At 38.8% G+C, this 22,429-nt stretch overlaps 1 protein-coding gene and 1 long non-coding RNA gene across 4 annotated transcripts in view; one reads left to right on the plus strand and one right to left on the minus strand.

The window, feature by feature from the left end:
- LOC140684494 (uncharacterized) overlaps positions 1-10,856 on the plus strand; it is a 268,835-nt gene extending 257,979 nt beyond the window's left edge. The window contains exon 6 of the long non-coding RNA XR_012056821.1: positions 9,220-10,856. This is a non-coding gene — a long non-coding RNA (uncharacterized lncRNA). The remainder of the gene's footprint in view (positions 1-9,219) is intronic.
- The window catches only part of ZNF804A (zinc finger protein 804A), a 229,914-nt gene continuing 208,728 nt past the window's right edge, over positions 1,244-22,429 (minus strand). For all 3 annotated transcript variants that reach the window (XM_072931621.1, XM_072931619.1, XM_072931618.1), the window contains 3 exons: positions 10,863-12,777; positions 7,352-7,465; positions 1,244-5,989 (listed from right to left, as the gene is read on the minus strand). The gene's annotated coding sequence lies outside the window, so the exon portion shown is untranslated. The remainder of the gene's footprint in view (positions 5,990-7,351; positions 7,466-10,862; positions 12,778-22,429) is intronic.

Here is a 22,429-nt window from a genome sequence, read left to right on the forward strand (position 1 = left end):
TAGTGGAAAAAAAAAAAATGTCAGGAAAAAAACCCTTCCATTTTGATTTTCAGCTAATATCTTTAAAGGCTTCCAGCCTGCCTTGTCTGATCCATTCCATAAAGAGGTGCTAAGAGATGGAGTTTTATCAGCACTTCAGGCGTCAGTAAAACTTCAAATGGATTGTTGTTGTTTTGGCTGATGGCACACAGATTAAACAGGAAGTTTTTTTGGGCTTTAGTGCTTTTAGGTGAGACAAGGAATTGAAGAATGTCATTTCCTTGTCTGTCTCTGTCTTTTTGGGTCAATAATAATGAACTTCCTTTGAACATCGTTGCATGCGTGGTAGGTTTGTCATCATCTTGAGAAGATCCAGGGTTATTTTTTTGTTCCAAATGTGTAACCTGGCTTGCCTCCTAAAGGCTGGGATATAAGCTACTTCTATGAAACTCTTAAGAATGCAAGTTTGAAATTTCATTTATGGCTGAAATTCCATCCGTTGGGTTGAATGCCATAAATAGTTTTTATTGACTGGGCCCCAGATCATATGGGAAGTGTTGGGATAGTGTTTGTGGAGAAAAATGTGGCTGATTTTTTTTATGGCTTTGAGAACATACATAATACAAACCCCATAACTTCTCACTCCATTACTCAGCTGAGAAAACCTAATGTTTTGCAGAAACTGAAAATATATTAGCTTTCTTGCAGCTGTCATCATGTATACTTTTGGGCTTTGTCTTTAATCTGTGGAATAATCTGTTCTTCCTTGCAAAATGTGGAACTGTCCTTCCCTGAAATGAGGCTGGAATCTTAATGATGCTTGGTGGTAAATTTCACCTCACAGCATCAGCTCAAAAAAATCTTCTATGCTGATTTTTGAAATTTAAAAATTAATTTCTGAGACAAGTGAGAAGTAACTGGTGCTAATAAACATACTGAAGAGGAGGGGAGGGGAGGAATTGGTAAGGGAAGGTGGAAAATTTAAATACTACAGTAATTGCTCATACTGTAATTTAGATTCACTTACTCCAGAAAGGTCAAATAACTATTTTAGCTTGTTCTGTCAGTAAATTGCTTCAAAAATTATAACCTGGGAAATGCATTGGATAAGGCCATGCCCAGAGTAGAGAGAACCATTTTACTTCAAATGTTTTCTAGTTTAGCTGGCTCCCTGTGCTAGAATTTTTGTTTGTTCTTAAAAGAAAGTAAATATAGATTTTTTTGAAGTAGCGTTGGCATGTTCCACATAATGAGGACATGAGATGGAAATATTATGATTTTATTAGAACAATGGGATTATTTTAAATAGTTGCAAGTTTTCCAAAATTATACAAAACTTTAACTTCTTTGATATTCAAGAACATTTTGTATACTTACACAAACCAGACTGTTTTGAGAAAGAATCTAACAATTTTTAGAAGTAACAAGATAAGACATAAGCCACATAAAACTGCAGTCTTTACTACCTCAAGAAAGAATTTCAAGATTAAAAGTAGTTACTAAAACCCTACTATCTATTTAAAAATATATGCAGGCAATAACCATTTTGTGATTTAGCGGATCAATTAATATGAAGTCAAGCTCTCACTAGAATTATCCAGAGCTATTAGTCTATTCTCCAGAGATTTTAGACTATATTTTTTTAAAAGATAAACTGTACAAAGTAGGCATTACTCAAATAATTAAAATAACAACCCAAACCCTATTTTTCCTTCCAATTTTAATCACCTCACCCAGACCTCCATAATTAACAGACAAGAACTCATGTCAGTAAAATACAAATGTTCTGAAAGACTGAAGTGATGCTTCTTATTCCTAGAGTATACTTTTAACATCTCTAAGAATCCCATGAGGTAATGACTGGAGAAATAAGATATTTTTTACTTGCGTTTAATATTACTTTCATTTTTTTTCAGCCCTTTCCTATTGTTTCAAACTTATTTTCATCCAGAAGTGGAAAATTGAGAAATAATTAATATTTTTTATTTAGGAAAGTTTGAAAGCAATGCTAGACGGGGTACTTGGATGTTACAGAGGTTGTCCACTTGCTGTGTCATGTTGCCTGGTGATGTTTGCTCTCCCTTAATGAAAGAGGACAAACAAAAACTCACCACAAAGCCACAAATGCAATGCTTATAGGGAAGACTACAAAAATTGTGCCTAACCAGTCTTTGTGATTTTGGTTTATCCAGTGTGAGAGCAATACTTCTTTCCCTGTCCTAGATTGTAAGAATCAGGAGGCAGACAGGAATATATGCCAACGTTTTTGTTTTCCAATGTAGGGGGTTGCTACATTACATAATCCTTTCCTACGTGTACCTATGGATGCACACATAGAAATGGGGATGTGTGTTTGCCTTCAGGCAGTGACAGGAATGTAAAGCAGTCATTTTAACATGGACAACAGAGACACAATGTGTCCCCCAAGCTGCTCAGCTGAAAATAGCAATATAGATCATCCACCTAACCAGTATTTTATACTTTGGAGGTCATAAACTTAGTGATGGGAGAGGTATAAATAAAGACATGCAAACTTTTTTGTTTACCTCATTATATTGCTACACCTTTCCTCTGTGTTATGTTTTTTCTTTGCTTGTTTTTTATTTATTCCTAGTTATACTTCAGTGGCCTACTAAATGTGTTCTTTTCAAGAATATTTGTCTTTCCTTGCTGCTTAATTCATCTAAATATTTAGACATTGCTATATTCTCAGTCAGTAGGCGCTTGGCTAATCTATACAAATTCATCTCATTTATAAATTATTCCTTCTAGTTCACTGCCAGCTTACATGCAACAGAATGCAAAGCAAAAGTGCTTCAAACCTTATCAGTCAGCAAACCAAGAACAACAACTCTTCTTATTAAAGTGTGGCAGCTTAAGCCAAAGGAATAGAAACTTTAATTTTTCATGAGGAATCCTAAGAGAATTTGGCAAAGCAAAACAAGTGATCGTTCCTGCACTGGTCAGCCTTGTAAGCGCTGGAGGTCACTGCTGCTTGTTTGCCCCTTTTCATTTCTGTTTGAGACCTGAGCAGTAGTTTGGACCTGGTGCACACAGATGGTGACTGGGAGAAATTGAAGTGGAAGGTGCCCCTGTGCCCACAGAGGACCCAAACCCTTGGGCAGTGGCAAGTGTACGGTAGGGAGATGTAGTAAAACGTGGCAAACCCCAGCTCAGGGAAGAAATGATGATGTCTGGCTCCAGATCAGAAGGCTGAAGGATAGCTTTATTAAAACTATATTATATTATATTAATGTACTATTTAAAGAGTTACTATACTATTCTACATACTTCTTACTTACCTATCTAACTCAAACCCGTGACTCTCTGCTGAGAGCCCGAGCCACAGCTGGGTCCATTGGTCACTGAACCCAAACACCTTCACCAGAATCCAACCCAGCAATCACTGCAGGTAAACAATCTCCACACCACATTCCATTGGGGAAAGCACAGGAGCAGAGATAAAGATTGTTTTCTTCTCTCTGTGCTTCTCCAAGAAATCCTCAGAGACAGAATGATGTCTCTGTGTCCAGAGAATGTGAACGTCACAGGGAGATGCACCAAATATCCCTTGGTTCTTTGCATTATATTAGAGCGTTGGTGGTACTTTTCTGCCTGAGGGACAACCTGGTGGCTTTCCAATTATTGAGAGCCTTCCAATTTAAACCAAAAAAACCCAAAAACCTATTGCACCGTGAACACAATTGCAGAATTCAAAAGCTTTTCACCATATTTTATTTTCATGCTTAGTTTTTTGATCCCTTAGCAGCAACAGCAAAATAGAACTGTGAGATGTGTTTGATCTTTATGAAGAGTTTTCTTTACTGAAAAGATTTAACATATACACACGGGTTTAAAGTTTGGAGGATTTTCTTCATTCAACAGACTTCCTGAAGGGGAAAACAGGTAAATAAATAGAAGAAATCTCTGAATTTTGCTTGCAAATATGCATTGCAGGAGAAGATAAATAGCAGTATGATTCATGCTTTATTATTTAGTGACTATCAAGCTTACTTCTTGAGATTATTCCTTCTTAGAGTATTTGGGCTGGGTTTGACTCAATGCCAGTTTAACTGTGCTGTAAGTAAAGAAAATTTGAGGATATTTTTGATATTTAAGAGCAGTGGAGTAAAGTCAATGGTGTGGAAATAACATCGGTGGGCAAAAATCCCTGAAATCAACAGAAATACAACAAAAAGTATTTGTGGCTTTGGCTCAAAACTGCTCTGTGTGTTTTTGAGGAAATTTGCATGCACATCAATGTGCTCATGCAGATGTCTGTTCTGTATTCAGAATCAACAATTGCATACATCAGCCACTGTTTTCACTTGCAAATAGTTACTGTGCATAAGGATTTTATAGGAGCTTTATGGAAACAGGCCCTGCAACAACAGCCAACAGCATCTCCTGTTTCAGTGGTGTTATTCTAGAATGATCATTACTGCCCCAGTTGCCTGAGAGCTGTCACATTTTATTTCTGAAATTGCAGGTTTGTGTATTACTTAGCAGTAATACACATCACAAACAGTGGTTCAGTCATGAACATGGTGTATGAGCTTAAAAGCCTAATGTCTGCCTGGCTTTAGCAATGCTTAAGTTTAGTCATTTGAAAAACATTAGATGGAACCTCAGATGTAACCCAGGCTCTCAAATCAGCCAAACAGGCCAGGTATCAGCAGCAGGATTTCATGGCCACTGCTGTGAGACAGGTCTCAGCCCATCTAGTGGGCCATAACTCCCTTTAGAAGCAGCTTATCTTCATCAGTTAGAGGATTCAACCTCACCTTTTGTGTGGGGATGAGCCCACTTATATCAATTTCCTCTGATGTGCTCTTAGTAAAACATTTTTTACAAAGAAGCATCAGATAGTTCTATGGGAGCCTGAACCTTTCCTCTGCAAGAATGCGGGAAGTAGAAGGGGCTAGACCAAGTAAGGAGGAGCAAAAGTGAAACTTTATGGTAGTGTAACCTTTTGTTTTCCTTCACTGCAGTTTAGGAGGCTGAGCCTTGCAAAAATGATAGTCAGGTTTTTTTGGCATTGTCACCTGGAAGACAAATTTTGACGTAGTGGGAGTTCTACACCACTGGTGGATCATTACAAATATTGGAGAACCCTCCTGAACCAGTCTTCCCTCAGGTCTCCCAGTCCTTCTGGGAATTTGCTGTTGGTGACAGCCAGCTCAGCTGGGATGCCCGTGCTGTCCCCGAGGGGCTGCCTCAGCTGTGCCAAGGAGGGGAGGAACTGGTTCCATGCAGATTGGACCTTGTGGCACCAGCCTGCCCTGAGTGAGCAGGCCTGGCTTGCAGCAGGAGGTGGGAGCCAAGCCACAGTGGCACCCCAGTCATTTACAGACGCATTTAGCTTGGGTTCAAACCCATAAACATAAAATAAAGCTGTGTTTTTTCTGAATCAGCTCACAGCTGCAGTGGCTGACTCTGCCCAACCAGCAGGCAGCCATCAAATTTGTCTTTGTCTGGGCAATGCCTTCCATTCCTGGATCAGAACAAAGAGGGGTTTTATATATCATTGACTCTCTCTGTTAGCTGGGAGCACAAACCTGGGCTGCATTTGTCACCCAGGCTGACAGAAAGCACATGGACATAGGTGTTCCTTGTTGCAGGCAGACACGTGCTGCTGACAGGACTGGAGAAAAATCTAAGGGCTGCTCTGATTCTTCATCCTCTCTGCGTGTGGCATTTAATGACACAACTGTGGCAATTTGCTTTTATGATGTAGAATAGAGGAGGTTATTTAATTTTATAATATTTGGATTGGCTGTCTGTGTCTATTTAACATCTTGGGGAAAAACTGGCAATCCTTTTGTTCATCAGGTTTAACCTTCAACTTGCAGAAAGGTGGTAGTTGCTCTGTAGTGCAGAAGCAGTTGGAGGAGCTTCTTGGTTCCTTTTCCACACAGTGCTCTGGAATGATGTGGCCTTGAGGTTTCCTGCTGTCAGTTCATTCAATGCATGCAGTCTTTGGCCCCACATGGAAAGCAGCTCAATTCTCCTGTGAAATGGAGGCAGAGAAGAGAAGGAGATAACTTCAGATAACATTATAACTGCCACAAGACAGATCCCTGTGCAGCACAGGAGAGCTGCAGATGCTCCTGAGGGAAAAAAAAAAGATCTTGGCTTGCAGATTCTACCCCCATTCCATAAAGACTGCAGGGACAGGGCACAGCAGCACTGCCCTGATCCCTGTGGTTTGTGCTGGGAACATTGGAGGCACTGTGAGGGCTGGTGGCCACCGTGGCTCAAAGGCCAGCTGGTCTGTGCTGTTCACGGGGCGGGCAACTGAGGGCATCTCAGCTGCCCTCCACTGTTTTACTGGAATGGGTCTCATCCTTACTTTCAGTTTTGAAAATATCTGGAAGGTGTTTTGGTTTTCCTTTCAGTTATCCACCTGTAATTTCATGTAAAATTGTAAGATGAGTAAAAAACCACCAAGGAAACTGGATGCAGGAATAGCTGCAAGCAGCACTGGTGCCTGAAAGTGAACAGGCATCACTGAGAGTGATCATGCATCCTGGCTCAGAGTCAACAGGTAGCACTAGGCTGGTGGGCTATTGAATTTAATAAGTGCTGTGTTAATCTTTGGTCTTTCTTTAGGAATTTTTCTTATTTCAGCTTTTTTTTTTTTTTCCTTACATTAGTAATTATAAGAAAACCATAAGTGCCGAGGTCAGATAACTGCCTTTAATTCCAAAGATAGTCAAACTCAAATGAAATTTCCAGTCAGAATGGACACTCGGTTCAGGTAAACAGTGTTCTCTTATCAGTGCTTTCGGTCTCTAATGTTTTTCATTCCCTAATTCATCAACAATTGAGTGTGAAATACCTGTCACATTAGTCTTAGTCTGAAAATACTTTACAGAGAATTCTCATCCCTTTGAAGTACATCTTGCTAATGGAAGCACTTAGGGGTAAAATATTTAAGAATGGGAAAACTCCTTGGCAATTCCATTTAGCCATTAATTTAAAATTACCAGTAGTTTGATGGATACAGGGGTAAGAGTAACCTGGATCTACACAATATAGCCCTCTCTAAACTAAGGATGGCACTAGACTATTCTAGACTGTTCTTAATTACACGCTGAACCCTTCCTAATAGAAGTTTGAGCAAACTCATTTTCCCATAGAAAACACTGTGATCATATCAGCAAATGCCATGTAGTGGATGGGAAGCCAACACCATGAGGCGAAGAGCAGTTTTCCTCCACACCCTATACATTAGCTGTCCCTTTAGTGGAACTGAACAGAACATTTCTAGCCATGAAAACTGCAAAACAAACCTTGGGAATACTTATTTGTGTCAGTGGCTCCTCTCTATGTAGGAAATCACATTAAGGACTGTCAGAAAGACAATTACCATGAAAAAGAACCTCTGCTGTCCTTCTATATCTCTGTTTCGTTCAGTAGTGTTTGAGTGAGGTTCTTTCCCTCCAGTTGTCTGCACTTTTCCATTGTGAAAACTTTCTGTGGTCTGAGGAAGAAAGAAATTAAATTGTAGGAAAGTGTTGACATTATGTTGAAAGCCTTGAAATGTGAAAATTTCTATCACAAAAGTCTCCAGTGTTATATAATGGCCCCAAACATCTTTATGCCCCTTGCATCTGCATTGTATTTACAGACATCTACCTTATTTGTCCTTCATAAGAATCCAAGAATTAAGCTCAAAACCTGCTTTGTCTCACTCCCTCTTTTTTTTTTCCTATTGCACAGTGATATTTTGCAGTGTTTCATATATTCTGAATAGTAGATATCATTCAAGTTCTTAAAATCTGGAGATAAATATCTTCCTTTTATTCCTTCCATTCCATATCTTGAGTGCTTATTATTCTCTAGATAATGAAGTAGTCACCTCATTTGGGCTTTAAGGTACAAGGACAATAAGAGTTGTGAAAGTATCAACAACTTTCACACTGGAAAGCCCATGGGATTGAAGTCCTTTGGCCTGTGGACTTTAAAAGACAAATCTGCAAGAGAATCCTTCAGACATGTTAAGCCATAGAAGGAAAAGGTAAAACCCCACACATTTTACACTCAGCATTGGTTTAATTGCAGTGCCATCTGTAGGAGGATTATTTAAAGAGGCTGACTCCTGAGTTTGAGAATATCGATGAGTTTTACATATGAATTGCCTGGATGAATTTGAATAGTGCACTGGGCTGCCATAAGAATTTAGTTTGTTTCCAGTATAAAATGCTACCTATTTTAAGGTGAAGTTTTTGGCTTGGTTTCATTGTCTCAGGTAGTAAATGATGACAATATTATAGGAGTGTGTCTATATAAAGGCATTTAATTACAAGTCTTTACCTTCTTCTGACTTCATGAAATAGTGAAGCGTCTGTTTCTAACGCTTTTACTTGATACTTGGCAGCAGAACTAATCCTAAAGCATTGTTTTTCTCATATGTGTGCTATTTTTTGTATAACTCTAAGCTTTTAAAAAGTCTTTTTTACCACAAATGTAGTAAAAAAATGTTTGAATTGTCTGTGCTTTTGACAGTAATGTTTTCATATAACTGCAGTGTGAGCTGTCAGCCAGTTTTGTCCAAAGCCCAGCGAGAGACAGAAATCAGATTCTGTTACATGAAAAATAATTTTACCTACATCTGTAGTGATTTTTGACAGCTCAAGTTGGTATTTAAATCTTAGACACTTGGGTTCAGTTTTTAAATGTCTTAAAAACATAGAGGCACTCAAGATATAAAATTATATTTCCCAAGCTTTTAGAGATTGGAAGACAAAGGAAAACAATCTGTTTCCAACTTAGTAAAACTTATGGGTGTGGTGGTGTTTAATATCATGTGATAAGGTAGGAATATAAAGTCACCATTTTTTTCGGAGTCTTTGCCTTACATTTTGTCAGGTGGCCACTCAAGTACAGTGCTCTTGGCTTTTGAAGTTACTGATTTATCCTTAAAAATTGTAAGAAACAGAAGGTGTAGTAGATGCTGATTAGGCAAGGAGCTGAAATATTCATAAATAAGATGGAGTATCATGCAAGAAGTTTAAACAATTTGCCTTGAGCTGGAGACATATTCAGTGTGGGTGAATAAATTTGTGTGATGCCAAAAAGAGACTCCGGAAATATTTAAGGGATTATTTGTATAAGGTGTGTTTTTTTGTGTCCATTCAAGGTCACTGGCTTCTTGGGACGAAAAAGTGTGAAAGCAGGGAGCAAAAAGGTAAAAACCCATGGCCCAAAGAGCTCACAATTTAAATCTCTCCCCAGGAATGGAGTGCATTGGCTGTTGTGGAACAGGGTGGGAAGGTGAAGCAGTGAAGTGAAGCAGTGGCTCAGAGAGCCATGTATTTTAATAGCTCTTCTCAACGTGTGCATATCGAAATGACAAAGGTTTCCTCTCAAGGTAAAGCTCTAAAATGTTCATTTGAAGTCTGTCTGCTCAGGCTTTGTCCCCCTTATAGCACTCAGAGGCAGAAGTAAATTAGTGTATGGGATGTAAAAAGGAGATCTGGAGTTCAATACTTATTAAAATATTCATTATTGTGTGTGAAAATCCTCTGTGTTTTAAGTTGTCAACTGATGCTAAAACAAAAGTCAGGGCTGTCTCTGTATAAATGCCTTTCAACAGGTAGAATAAGAAAAATAAGACTAACTTAATTATGCAAGGAAATCTACTTTGGATTCTACTATCACAAGATGTACTGCATAAATTCATGTCCCAGGGGACAAGAACTTCAGCAGTTCATCATTTGGAAGTTACAGAAGAGGGAAAAAAAAGAAGAAGAAAGGTCTGGGAGTATTTTTGGTTTACTGTGGCTGTGACCCATATATTTGCCACTGCCAAGAGAAAGTGCACTTTTCATTGTGTTTTCTGGCATAATCAAAAAAACCCCTGTAAAAGCCATTGATATGCTTTCATTTAGAGCAGTGTTAACAGTTCCCCTGAAACTGTATACATCCCTTTATTGGACTGGATGACAAAAACTGCCAGGCTGATCACAGGAAGGACAGTATCTCTGCTAAAGACATGTTCAAATAGCTTTGCTAGGCTTGTTTAGATTAACAAAATTAAAGTCAAGGGACTGCAAGAACATCTTTCAGTTACACCAGTGAAGAAAATACCAAGATAAGGCAATAAGTATTTGTGTTGAAATACTGACAAAAAAATGAATTAGTTTAATAAATTAAACTTGATTTTGGTAAAAAGATTCTGAGTGTCCAAAGAGAATAAGTCTTAATGAAAAATAAATAAATAAATAAAAGGGTAGCCATGAGTCCTACTCAGCCCCATGATGCTGGTAGTGGCTTTAGACCTGTACTACATGGGGTGTTTGTGGTGTTGGCTGTGGTTTCATTTGCTGTGGTGCATCTCAGCCCCAGCCTAGAGGGTGCTGGGGAGAGCAGAGTGTTTTCCCACATTGCTGGGCACACCTCACATTGCTGGGGGCTCCCTGGGCATGGCTCTGTGGCATCTTTGGGCACAGAATGTGCCCTGTGTGTGTAACAGGTAACCCTCCCCAGGAGCAGGCTGAGGTGCAAAGGGGATGGAACAGGCACAAGGGACACAGCAAATCTTTCTGCTGGCTTGAATTCACATTTTTCTGTCCCTCTTTCCTTTACCTTTAGCAGAGCCAATAGCCTGGGGCAGAGCAGTTTCCCAGCAGACTGTTTTTTTTGGCTTGGAGATTCTGTATGAAGAAGCAAAGCACATGCAGCCTGTTTGTACAAATCCAGCTGTTTCTCCCAAATCTACTGCTGTATTTCATTCTAGCTCTTTCTTTCCTTATCATCCTTGGTGTTATCCCTATCTTTGACAGGCATTTATACCAGTTTTACTCAAATTATATGTATTTAGGAAATGGCTTGTGTTTTAGTGAAATGGGAAGACATAAAAGAACACTGAGACTCACCTGCTTATTCAAAATGCTTTGGGTATATATTCTTCAGGACAGTTCCACAAGCCTGTAAGGGATTGACCTTCCTTTGACAGCAATGGTGCAGCTTCCCAGCTGCAAAACCCTGCAAAAAAAGCTGCTACAAGCAGAAATAAGAACCAGCTGACTGGCCTGTGGAAGCACATCAGGGATGTCATCAGTAATGTCCTTCCTGGAATCAGGAGTGAGCTGTCCCTATTAGGTGTAGGTGTATTTGCCAAGTCAAACATCATTTACCTGTCCCACACTGACATCACCGAACAGAGCTGGGGCTGCTTTCAGGCAATTTTATTTCCACAGAACCATTAGAGAGGAGACCCTGATTCATCTCAAGCAACAGAAATACCACAATTACACAATTATCTGGCGATTTAAAAATTAAGCTGTTTAAATGTGGAGGCATTATACCAATGAGATGCATTTAATCAGACATGGAACCAGCCCCCCCGGGCCTTTAGCCCATGTTAGCAGCACTCACTGTAGCGTGGGCTTTGTTTTGTGACAGGGTCACATTTCTCTCACCCTTCCATTCAGAAAATGACTGTGCTTGCCCATGAATTGTTGTAATCAGTGCCACTTAGAAATGAGATGATGTGCTTAAATGGTGCAGAAAGAATGATCATCCCCCAAAGCTGAACTTTAGACTTATTTTCCACAAACACCTTTGAATAATCAAGCAGTGACCATGCAGAGCACACTGTGCTGATCAAACCTGCACAGGCTTGGCTCTTCCCTGTCACACAGGGATAACTTGTCTCATATTCACACCCAGAGAGGGGCAGAATTTAAATGCTGAACCTGGAACAAAAATGCACTAGCTCAAAATTGGAACTGGGGTGTGTGTTTTACTTGGTATAAACACCACATGTCTGGTTACCTGCACTAGGACAACAACTTATTAGCATTGCTCTTATTAATATTATATATTTTTTTAGAAATGTAATGATTAAATATTGTAGAATTATATTTACAGAAATGTAATGACTTACTATTAATTACCAGCAGATTTTCTGGAAAGGTAATGGTTTGTTTGTTGCTATTAATTAGTATTAATTATTGTTACATTTAATAGAAATGTAATAATTTTTGTTTGTTACTACTGTATAGTCTTAATTACTATTGTACTATCATAGTTGTCACATTTTATAGAAATGTAATTGAATTTGTTACCATTAATTACTGTTACATTTTATGGAATTGCAATGGGTTTTTTTTGTTGCTATTAATTAGTAAGAACTACTTACATATTTATTAGAAAAAACATTATTTTAATACCACAGTTGTTATATTTTATGGCAATGCAATTTCTACTATTGTTATTAATCAGGTTAAATTATTAGTATTGGAATGATCTTATTTGTAATAATTTTCTAGGATTCTGATGTGTGTTTGTATTCGAGGCCCTAGGCAGTGCTCTCCCATCCGTTTCCCCTGACAAATCCAGTGGTACCTTCCCAAAGTCACCTCAGCAAAGGTGACTTTGCTCCCCAAGTCCTCTGCAGCAGTGAAAGGTGTGAGTTTGGTGTTGGTCTCCTCTCCCAAGGGGATGTTCCACCAGTCAGGCTCGAGGAATGGAGTTGGTGCTGAGCAGCTGCAGCACCTTCTGGAATTAAAAAGTGCATAACCTACATTGTGAGGAAGGAAGAAAAGGAAGGATTCTTTTCCTGATGTATGAACCATGGCCTTGAAAGATTTCTTGCTCTATTGTGTTCAATTCTACGAAGAAAGCAAAACCAAAAATTTTCAGAATAGCCAGAAAACCGAAGCTTTTATAGCTTGCTACTTACCGGAAATTTCTGGTAGCTGCCTTATGTCTTCTCTCACACTGATTTGTTTTAATCATTAAATAGAAGTGATATTTTCTTTGGAGCTGGGGATATTTTTCTTCTCTCTGTGAGACAGGTTTGTGAAGAGAGTTAATATCTTTTATTAAAGAAACTGATAAAGTTAGAAGAAAAAGAAGAATTGACCTTTCAGGCATGCAAGCTGGCAGCAGTAACATTTTTATTGCATGTGCTTTTGTGAAGAAGGCCTAAAAGTGAGAGAAAGCCTCTGGAAAGTACTATAAACATGGATAAGAATGCCTAATTCAAATAACATTTCTCATATCTAAGCTGCCACTCAAAAATCTCCTTAGACTATGGATCCTTTTACAGGAAAGAAAACTGATTATCATTTCAGAATAGTTAGAAATTTACTGCAAGACATAATATTACAGTGGTATTTAGTACAAAATTAACTTTGTTTCATCTATTATTATTTTATCTAAAAATGCCATTGTTACTGATGCTTTTATGCTCACAACTGTCAACTACACAACTACAGAACCAGACCAGTCTGTTCTATCTGGCTGTAATCTCCCTCTTCCAGGGCTCCTGTTTCAGAGCCCTGTGCATTTTGGGCTGTTTGATCCATTCACAGAGTGAGAAAATGGAAGCACCAAAGATCTTCTCTCATCTGAGAAGGCAAGAGGATGAAAAGGAGGAATGGCTGAGCAATAACAGCTCCTGAAAAAGTGTGATAAAGCTGTAAATGATTTGAAAATTTTAAGGCTGCCTTAGTGTAATAAAACTTAGAGCATCACTTGTTGTGGGTGTCACCATCATATTAATAATGCCTTGCTAGGAACTGTCTCATTATCGTTATTATTGATCAGTGATGTTAGCAGTCCTAACACCAGGTGTGGATTTGTACCCACCTTAGCACAAAGAGGGAGTTGTGTGAAGGATTGTACTGCTTTGGCAAAGGAGCCTTGGCTCTTTGTTGCCATGGAAAGAAAGACAAAAAAAAACTGTTGAAAAGATATAATTTGGATAAAGTATACAAATGGCCAAAGAAAAATGGAAAAAAATATCCATGCTATATATTTTTTTTACCTTAAAGACAGAGTATTATGAATAAACTGACAGAGCAGGAGAAATACACAGTTTATAAGACAGCAGTTCCCATTTCTCTTGTGCTGTGTTTGCCTTCAGTCTCAGCCACCTTCTCTTCCAAGCCAGCTCCTTTCCTTAGCTAGAATTGAATTGTTCACTATATTCAGCTTTCTTTTTGTCTGTAAACCACTTTAAACTGAACATTAGAGAAGAAAGGGTTTTTTTCCCTACATACATTACATTTGTTCCAGCCCACATTAGCACAAACCATTAAAACAAAAATGGCTAAAGAGGCACAGAGCAGACCCAGGTTGTGTCTTAGACTCTATTCAGAGGAGAGAAGTCCTGTGCTAGCCCTCAGCTATTTTCTCTAATACCCTTTTCATGTTCACCATTTAATTCCGGGTAATTCCAGGCAGAGCTTTCATCCTGGGGCTTTGCTTTCTTTCTCTGTGCAAAGGACTTTGGCTGGGTTACATGAAATCATGTGGCTAGAGGAGAAATTACTGATTGCTTCTATGCACACCTGTCTGGAGTTACAAGTAATAAAAGCAATTACAGGTTATGAACACAGAGAATTTGTAAAATAAATCAGACACTTTTACTACTACCACACCCAGCTACCCCAGAGACAAGGGTTTTATGATGTGGCACTATCAAATATGCTTAGCTTTATGAAACAGGCAAATGCTTTCATTTTTTACTTACATGGAGTTTGCAGTACAAGGAGCTCTAATATGGGAGCAAACTCTCAGGACTTACTCATCCTCTTCCTTCATTTTAAAGTCTTCATGGAGCTGATAAAATTTGTATATTACAAGTTATCCAATGTCAAGTACTGGCATTAAAACTTTCAGAACGAGGTCTATGTGCTGACATTTCTAAGGACACACCTGAAGAGAGGTCCAGCTTTCCCCTGAGCTGCAAGGAGGAGCTGCAGTCCCTCCCTCTGTAAGCTCTGCTGGATTTCCTGCTCTTTCTGGGCTCCCTGCTGCTTTTCAAACACAAGCCTCCTCCCAGAACACCAGGACCATTACCCACACCATACCTAAGGCTCCTTCCAGGAAATCAGCTCCACAGGGAACTTCAGGAAGAGATATTCTAATGCCTTCTTTCTGTGGTGATTTATTCTCCAAGATGGGTCAGATTTCAGCTCAATTCCCAAGGCATGACAAATGCTTTCAGGAGTTTGGATGTGTGATGATAACTTGACCTTCAAAAGGTTGCTCTTCCTGCATTAGTAGCGTTACTTTTAAGCTGCCAGAGCCATGTGTTTTGTTTTTCCTAAATGCACATTAGGCATTACCAGTTTCTTAGACAGAAAGAGAAGAGAAACAAGACAGCAATGGCCCCACATAGTGGATGAGGATGTTAAAGTTCACAAAAGTCAAAAGAAACACCTTTATTAACCTTGGCAGGATGCAGATCATACCCAGACTCATTAATGGATCATATAAGGTCCCACTAGAAATATTTTCTAAAGATAATGACTGAAATCAGATTTTTCATGCCCTAGTCTTTTAGTACAAGCCCTCTTCCAAAATTCAGCTGAACTCTGACCACCCAGTAGGGCTCCCGGTTTTGTGAGGTAGGAAATGACAGGCTCAACAAAAGTGGCACCTGCCCAGGGCCATTCAGAGTAGAAGAAAACAGTAATGTGACATGAAAAGCAGGCAGTGCAACAAGGCCTGAATAACCTGCAGAATTTGGACGCACAGTTATAAAAGAATTAAAATATATTTTTTTTTTTGATTGTTAAAGGATTTTGACACTCCAGTCAGGGTATTCAAAAACTTTTGAGCTTATTTAGGTCCCTCTCCCTTCTGCTAAATAGCAGGAGAGTGATAACAATGCTCGACTTCTCCAGAGCTATGGTCACAGATCAGCAGGGGAAAAAAAAAAAAAAAAAAAGGAAAAAAAAATTTAATCATTCTATACTGAAATGATTCAAAAATGATTCAATAACACTGAAAAGGTAAGTGGCACATGCTTATTTTTGTCTTAGAAAGACACTATAGCTGAAAATGATAACCATTTTATCTGCAATAATGCTGAGAACAGGAGTAACACCCACAGAGATAAATGGCTGCAGCAATCTCCCCCAATTACAGGCCAGCTGTTCTGTTCAGCACAGCTCCACAGAAGATTAAAACCACAGACTGGAAGGTAGAAGCAAGAAACCAGATTTTAAATCTCTACAGTGCATCACTGACCAGTCGCAGCAGCCTGAGTTTTGAAGCAGTACTGGGCCAATCTGAGTCTCCTGCAGCACAGATGGTTTGGGGATTTAATGCTTTGCTTCAAAGGGGCATGTGGGAGCTGGCAGTTGATATTTGTTTAGAAATATAAGTCAATCACAAAAAACATGAGAGAAATTCAAACTGAACAAAGCCATAGAACAGCTCCTAGGCACAAAAGCTTTTTCTTTAACACCTTGTAATTTGCTGACCAAGCTCCATCATCCACAGGAGCTGGCTTTGCTTTTTAGAATTCCCACCATAACAGCAGTACTTACAGGGCCCATTGTTAATCTGAAGCACACTGGGTAGCTCCAGTCCTGATATTGTTCTATTTGTGGCATTTTACAGTTGGTTATAGGCTCTGAATAGTTCCAGCCTGTAAACCACAAGCACAGACCCTCCAGTCAGTCAGAGAATTCTCATCTCCTGAATGACCAGAGAAAAAGGACATCCTCCTGGACATGAGTATTAGTGATTGCTGTACTGAGTAACAGGGGCAGCACAGAAAACATTCCCTTGGCTGGGTTAAAGCTGGGGGGTTTGTTTGAACACCTTCCTCCAGCTCCCCACATGGGCTTCCCCTGCAGCCCAGCAGGGCCATGGGGTGGGAAGGAGGGAATGATGCTTTTAGAGGAAACCCATTGGTAAGATGAGGAGCAAGATAATCACCGGATAATCCTTCTCACTGTAAATCAATCGACATTCACAGCCTCTCCTGGGAACAGCAGTGAAAATTACTTAAGAAAAATCAAGTGGCACATGATGCCTGTCTATTAATTTCAGTTTAAACAGCTGTGGTACATTTTAGCAACAGCTCCAGTTTCTAAGATAGTAGTATCATTCACTAACACCCCTCTGATATGTGTTTGTACACTTCAAGAATCTTTTTTGGATGCCTCAGGTTTTAGCTTTTCTATTTTTCAGATTCTGAGCTGCTTTAGTGTGTGGGTCTGAGCTTCATATTAGGAGATGGTGAGCTCTCTTCACAGAGTAGGGATTCCTGCTCTAGCTGGGGACCGAGGAAAAATGATCCAAATCTCAGGACCAAGAGCACAAACAATGTGGGCTGAAGAGAGAAAAACAAACAGGATGGGACTACATAATCTAAAGCTGTAATTGCACAATTAACTCCAATATGCAAATGGAGCAGAACTTATAAAAGTGTGAAACCTCATGACTGGTTGTCCATTTTTTGACCATTTTGGTTCATCTTGGGTGTAGCCGTGGCTGAGCTCTTGTGCTGCCCAAGGTGGATCCATTGAGGCCTCCTAATAAATCCCTACTTTATTCTTTAACTCCATTTAGCCTCTGTTCTAGGGCAGCATTCACAAGGCATCAATTTAACTTCAGTCCTTGCTGAAAGAAATGTGTTTTAGTTAGATGGAATTTTACTAGACTTCATATAATCACCATATTTAAAACATACACTATTTTTCTACCAAAAAAATATATTTTTTGTGACCACAAAACCTATCCTCACTTTCATCCTTTAAGATGCACTCAAGTCCCTCAGGAAAAAAAAAAATATGTAGGATTAAGGATCTCAGAAGGCAGCTGTGAATTCCCAGACACATGGATACTTTCCTACCATCAGCTATTGACACTGACAGTGTCTGTAACAAGGTAACTCCTGTGCACTTCCAGGAATTTCAAATGCTGGGGAAGTTCAGCAGAACATGTATCTCCAAAATGCAAATTCTCTGCATGTGAGAATCTCAGAAACAACTGTGCCAATTCAAACCAGCAAGTGAGTTTTAACCATTAATTTCTTCCTTTACTATGTGGAGGATTTCTTTCTTTACTATACAAAGGTACACCAGCCATAGCAAATACACCAGGTTTGATTTCAGCAGTTTTCACAGGGCTGAAAAATGTTGTATAAACAAGTCCTCAAAATGTTGGAGCAGAGAGAGCCATGGACACAATACCGAACAAATTGGAGATATTCGCTTCAAGGTTCACAGCTCCTGGGTCCCTGCAAGTGAATCAGCAAAGGCAAAGCCCAGTAAATAAATAAACTGAAAGCAAAGTGCTCTTCCAACTCCCTTTCAAAATAATTTTGCCTGGCTGCAGCTCTCTCTCCATGCTAAATTTCCACCACAGATCAGTGCTTTGTCATTTTGTCACCGTTTGAAGCACTGTCATTTTAAATTATATGACAGTCACAAGGAAAGTACCTGATGTGTCCAAATGATGAACCACCATTTCCTGCCAAAAACAATAAAGTGGCAACACTTATTTTCTGCTGGGTAAACCTCTTCATTTCTGTATTACAGAAGGCTTCTCTCACAGCTGAAAAATAGCACTTTAGCAGCCCCGGAACATTTGCAATCTTGAGATCCTCCCCTTTCTGTGCTCAGCCAGGTCTAAAAATCTGATGGGAGTGGGACTGCTGAAAGTTTTAATGTCAGTATTTTTTCCAGCACTCCTTCCAAGTCATTCATGGCTATTTAGCACATACCTCACAGAACTGTGCAGGGCACCATCTGCAAACGTGGTACAGATTATAGAGACTGCAAATAAACAGGTGTTTGTCTCATCATCCCACTGACCATTTGAGACATGACTGGAACAGCAGCAGCCCATCATCTGTGGGAAAAAATAACACCACACTGCAAGCAGCCTTGGTCCCAGGGACTCTTAAAAGTGAGGAATGAGGAACAAGTGCTCCAATTGTAGGCAAAAGACATGATTTTATCCCAGAGCATGAAATCTTAAAAGCATACTATTGGGTCAGGCTGAAGCAAACACACAAAGCCACTGAAATATTCAAGTACTCATTAGCATAAATGCAAACTGGAGTGAAACGCTTCAAAAGCTGATAATGCCAGGGGGTTTTACATTACTACAAGATTTTGTTTCATCCAAGCTTTTCTTTTATCATTTTTATCTGAACATGCAACATATCCTTGAGTTATTTCTCTATTTAAAAAATGGTGTTAAAATGCTTTTGCTTAACAAGCACTTGTAAATCTTTCTACACCAGACAACCAGAGCTTTGTTGCATGTGTTGCAGGAGGTTATTGATGCCAAATTCCTCTGCAGCTTGTGTGGCTGCACGTGAGTTTGCTGGAAGCAGCCTCTGAGCAGGGAGGATGTCCTGGGCCAGGGTCCTGGAAATGCAACCTGCCTCTGTGACTTGATATTCTTGGGCCATGCTGGTTCCTGGCCCCTTGTCACAGGTCAGAGTTGGGTTTTCCTTGGGGACCACAACAACGAGCTCCCTTCTGTTCTAGAAGATGTAAGTTCAGAATTTTGGGTGGGTAATTTTGTGAATGGCCCTTCCAGCTAGAACTGTTGAGCACAAGGAATGCTTCTCTTTCTTTTCTCTGTTCAATCAAGCGTATGTGAATTAGTTCAGCTGTAAGAGATCACTTCAGACAAAATTCTGAATTTTTCAGTTACAAAAAAATATAAAAAAGCAAACCACTTGGCAAAATTGTAGGCATTTGTCTATCATAGTATATAGTTTGCTTCCAAAAAAAAAAAAAAAAAAAATCCAAGGTGATCTACTCTGAAAGGATTTGCACAATTTATGATCTCTGAAGTGCTCACTTCTCGTGATAATTTATTTGTGGGGAATTTAGGAAGGAATTTTAGATGGGACTTTTGAGTTGATTTTTGATGATGTAATTTATTTTTCTTCTACATAGGTAGGAAGTGTGAGTTTGGCTCACATTGTTACAGTGTGGGTCAGAAGGTCACTAGACCCTTAATTACAAGACTTTTTAAGGAGTTATTGACTAATAAAACACTACCAACAAGTATATTTAAGTTTTTTACTTAATCTTTAAATATTTTGTCTTATGAACTTATGTCACAGTGTAAGCTTTCTTAGTTAATCACATTATGACACAAACTTACAGTACTGTATTTTAATCTCTTTGTTTACTTCTGGAATTTTTTTTTTAGTATTTTAAACTCTAAAACTTTTAACCTTTTTTTACTCAGCTTAACATGTCTCTGCTTTAAACTACAAATCTACATTCTTGCTTAATACTTAAGTACTTAGGTAAAAACTTAAATACTAAGTTTGGAAGCTTTTTTTAAGGTTTTAGATTGAATCCCGTGTTTAATTTTAAGCTTTGGCTTACAGGCCTAAACTTCTGAGAGTTCTTTGCATTTCAGATTCCAACAACTTCTAAAAAATACCTTTTTTAATTCTTCACCTCTTTTCCTCTGCAAAGGGGCCCATCCTGCTCATTTTGGAGAGGTGAATGCAGCATTTCCCCCATCACCAGCTGAGCAAGGCAACACTGGCAGCCCCAGACTTTCTGACAACTGCCCCTGGAGATGGTGTTCTGCCACTTCCCCACCTGGGGGGATTTCCTCTTTCAAAGCCCTTCAGCTGCAAAAATAAACGAAATAATTTCAAGAGTTAAGGCAGCACCGAGGAGCTGGATGAAATGGGTTGTGCCATGCTCTTTGCCATTGCTGCTTACAGACAACTGTGGTCTTCTCTGCCAGGTTACAGTGGAAATAAAACTGAGGCAGGATCCTGACTCATTTCAGGTTTCCATTATAATTTCTAATTTCCCGAGCCATTTTGGAGTTTTTTGTTTTTTTTTTTCTTTTGGACATCTGGTATTTCTTTATCTCAACGTGCAGAATTCCTTTAAGAGGTATTAAAGCAGGACATTTAGTTTTTCCCCCAGCATTACTGGCTTGCACTAAAGTAAACAAGAAGCCTTCTGCAGTTTTGTGGACTCTTTCAGTACTAGCAGTTGAGTAACATAAATTAAAAAGTATAGTTTAAGGTCTACAACAGTGGTGAAACAAGCAGCATTTTTCCTGTTTCCAGTTCATTCAGTAAAGAATCCAAAAAAAAAAAATTCTAAAAAGCACCAAACAACCTAACTTGCTGGACTTCAGTCAGGAAATAGAAAATAATTTCTTCCTCTAATCCCAGTTCAGAATCATTTTATTGGAAATTTAAAGATGCTTTAACAACAGCAAAAAATTGAGTAACAAGTTTTGAATAAGTTTTGACTCGCACTCCCTTTTAAAGAGGGGGAGTTTTTTATGCCTGGTCAGGAAAGCAGAAAGTAATGACTGCTTCATGACTTAACTAGAGCATCTTCAAACAGTAATTTTCCAATTGACATTTTTTTTTCTTATTTTTTAAATCAAATCCTAATCCAACTAAAAACATGTTTCCTTGAAATGCATAATGCTCCTTTACTAAAGAAACATGCAATAAAGTAATCCAAATAAAGGCTGCCGGAACACCACACGAAATAGTAAAACCTTCAAAGAAATAATCCTCAGACCCCCACAAACCCTTTTAAACCTGATGCTGCACTGTATTAGTCACTGGACATTTCTGAATGAGGTCACAAGCTCCCAAATCATTACAGAATCAGTCTCCAAAACACTTCCTACGGTTCATAAACAATCCAAAAGAATAATTTGAGTATCTTGAGGCTTATCCTTGGGGAACAGAGGGTGTTACCATGTTAGAAAGCCTGCACACCTTGAGCATCCTCAGAACAGCTGAGGAAAGGGTTACTGATACAAAACCACAAGTTTAATTTTTGGAAGCAGGGGATAAGAGAGGTGAAAAGAGGAACCACCACTTGGGTGGAGTGTTCTAGTGAAACCTAAGTTTCTCCATGGGAAAATTGTTGACATTAATACATTTATTCATTTGACCATAGTCCAAGCACAGTCTAAGGCCACACACACAAAACAGAAGGTGCAAATAAAATTCTGAATAATTTTTTCTGCAATGGCTTACTGATCAGACAACCAAGAAAGCTCCTTTTTGGAAGGGAACCAGGAAAGCCATAGTATGAACTGATTTAAGGGGTTTTTTTAAATGAAATTTTAACAGTTATCAGCAATTTACTTTTGCCTCAAACAGAATGTATAAAAAGATTTTCCTCTCTAAGAGGTTTCCATATATGCAAATAGTGACCTAAATGTAAGCATATTCATGACTTTCTAAAGTTTGAATGAATTACCAAGCTTTATCTTTACATTTTTCATTTTGAAGCTATAAAAAGATATTCCGTAGTTTTTCACACTATCTCTATGCCTGAAGATGTCTGCACAGAAAATCTCTCTGCACAGAAGCCAAATTTGAGAGATCTGGGATGAATTTTAGACAGTTCTCCAATACTGAGATCTTTTGCATTCACACACAAATAGTGTGACACTTCAAATGGCACCAGAACTGACTGGAACAGACCAAGAAGAAACAAGAAATTCAAATGCAATAACTTTGGGTTTTTTTGTTTTTTTTTTTTTTACTTAGACATCATATCAAGCTTAGTACACATTTCAGATAATAAAAAAAACACTTCTAGCCCAGAACCCCAAGCTTATGTGTTCATTTTAACTTTTTAAAAGTAAAGAATCCCCAGTCAAATATATCAAAGAGTTATAAAGAATTTAAATAAAAAATTTAATCCTCTATTGCATGCAT

This window comes from Taeniopygia guttata, chromosome 7 (assembly GCF_048771995.1).
Source record: "Taeniopygia guttata chromosome 7, bTaeGut7.mat, whole genome shotgun sequence".
In the NCBI taxonomy this organism is placed as follows: Eukaryota; Metazoa; Chordata; class Aves; order Passeriformes; family Estrildidae; genus Taeniopygia; species Taeniopygia guttata.